This window comes from Spermophilus citellus, assembly GCF_964194105.1.
Source record: "Spermophilus citellus genome assembly, chromosome: 11".
NCBI lineage: Eukaryota > Metazoa > Chordata > Mammalia > Rodentia > Sciuridae > Spermophilus > Spermophilus citellus.
In genome coordinates, this window is record NC_138192.1 from 135,924,879 (window position 1) to 135,927,576 (window position 2,698).

Below are 2,698 nucleotides of genomic sequence, written 5' to 3' on the forward strand. Positions count from 1 at the left end.
AGCCCAGAGCCTGCCACAGGCTGAACCCCAGCGCTCCTCCTCCCTGCCGGGGCCTTTGCCAGGGCCTAGCTGGCAACCTGCATCCACCTGCCCGCCTTGATACTTCCTCTCGGGAGTGGAGCCACAGCCCAAGTGTCCTTGCAGGAGCTCCCCAGCCAGGCCTCCACTGGGCATCAACACCCTGCTGGAGGACCTGCCCGATGTGCCTCCTGAGCACTATCCTTGCCGGTTCGGAGTGAGCAAGCTGTCTTGGGAAGGCCCAGCCTCCCTGAGTGCCTGGAGGGATGGCCTCTCCCAGGTAAGCCTGCATGAGGACCAGGAGTGCATGCAGGAACTAACCAGGGAAGGAGCGAGCTACAAGGTGCTTCCCCAAATCCTCCCCACACCTGGGGTTTTAAACAAGGTGATAGATTCCAGGCCAGCAAGCTTTATTGCACATCTGCTTACCCTTGTCTCCTGCATCTGTGCTGCAGGACACACATACCCCAATTCCTGGTGACTGGACACACAAGATCCATGTCTGGGTCCATCCTAAATTGCTATAAGAAAACACCTGAGCTGGGTATTTCATAAAAAGAAGAGATTTATTTAGCTCAAGTTTGGGAGGCTAAGTTGGGCAGCCTACCTGTTTCGTCTCTGGTGAGGGCCTCAGAATATGGTGAAGAGATGGAAAGGGACTGACCACATCCAGAAGGGACCAAGCATGTGGTCCCCCCATGTCTTGCTTTACAACACTGACTCACTCCGTATGACCTGCATCAGCCCTTCCCAAGATCAAGCCCCATGACCTCATTACCTGGCACCCGGCCTACCTCTTAAAGGTCCACCACCTCAGCACACCACAGTGTGAACCTGGCAGGACACTCTCAGGCCACGTCCTGCCCAGGGCCTAGCTGGCAAGCTGCATCCACCTGCTCGCCATGATACTTCCTCTGGGCAATGGCCCAGCCCTGCCCAGCGGCCTCATCATGGCCTTCCCTGACTGCCCTCACGGGCTCTGGAGTTCCTGCTGGAAACGACAAGGCTTCATGCACATGCACTGGACACAGCAAGGTGCCCCCAGTGCAGGTCAAGGAGCTGGCTGCCTCCTCTCTCTCTCTCTCTCTCTCTCTCTCTCTCTCTCTCTCTCCAGACCTCCTGCAGACCCACCGGCCTCCCCCCACACCGAGGAGGTCTCCTTTCTGCCTGGTGGGATATTCAGGTGGGTCTGCTATTTCCCCACCAGTGGTGTTCCCAGGACTCCGGTGTCCTGGTCAACCACAGGTGCTGTCCATGAGCACGTTGGCCCCAGCCCCAGCTCCAGGGCAGGGCAGGGGCTCCCTGGCCAGCCTGGTGCTTCTCCACCACTGTGCCTTCCGCTGGGGCCCAGTCCTTCCTTCCCTGCTCTGTGTGTGGCGGGAGCCTGCTGCCACCTTGGGGGTTTGAGGAGTGCTGGTGGCAGCATGCTCTCAGGGCAGGGTTGGAAGTGGGTCATGCACCACAAGCACAGGCCTCTGGGCCTCTGGGTGCCCTGTGCTCCTGCGTGCTGCTCCTGGGAGCTTGCACCCTGTGTGTGCACAAGGCCCCATGCCCCACAGCTCTGTGCTTGTCACATGCCTCCATGCTTACTGGGAGTGGCAGCCAGGACACCTTCTTTGCTGACACCAAGGGTCACCAATTGTGAGTGGGAGCCCTGCTGCAGGTCCCAAACTCTCACCAACCTCCCAGGGAGCTGGGGACAAAGACTTCCATGGGTACCTCAAGACTCCTCTGTGATCAGAGGGCCAAGAACTTAGAGGCTGCCCCTTGTCAGGTGCAGGACAGGCTGAGTAAGCTGTCTGCAGGGCAGGCCAAACAAAGTTAGCTGCAGGATGACCTGGCCACTCAACCCTCTGTCTGGTTCTTTATCAACTATTTGCTTCAAGCCCAAATGCCCAACCCCCACCCCCCGCTCAAGGCTGAACACTTAACCCCCCTGTGCCAACAAGGCAGCTTGCAGACCCAGAGACCCCATTAGATTTGGGCTATAAAAATTCCCTCCTGCTGGGCCCCTCTCTCGCTCTTCTCTCTTGCTCTCTCTGTCTCCTTTGCGCACGTGCTCTCTCTCCTCTCTCTCTTTCTCTCTCTCTCTCTCTCTCTCTCTCTCTCTCTCTCTCTCTCTCTCTCCTTCTTTCCTTTTTTCTTTTCTCTTTGTTGCACTGCTGCAATAAAGATCTCTTGGTTGCTCTGAGTGTTGTGGTCACTTTTCTTTCATTTTGGTGCCGAAACCCGGGAGAGGGTTAAAACCCACTTTTGGGTCCCTCTTCCTTCGGAAGTGCCACTCACCGGATGACCTGAACCCATTTTCTCGATCACCAGAACTCCATCCACCACCGGCCTTCGATTGGTGCGTTTCCCCTTCCTGGAGTCCTAAACCCAATGGTGGTGTCAGGAGGATTTGACTGTTGATTGTCCGGCAAACCTCTTTGCCCACCTACAGGGAGGAAAACACCCCACCACAGCCTTTAAGGCTACAGTGGCCCTCAGGGACTCCTTCCTAGGGCAGAATAGACTCCTGGGTTCAAACTTATTCCCTTCCCTTCCCAGCTGGTAGTTCACCAGCATAGGCTTTGTAGGTCTCCCTCAAAGGACTGTATAACCTCTGGGAACACATAACAGAGAACCAAACATCATACCCCACCCAGACCTTCATGCGGTTTCGGTGGCTCTCATAAAGTCC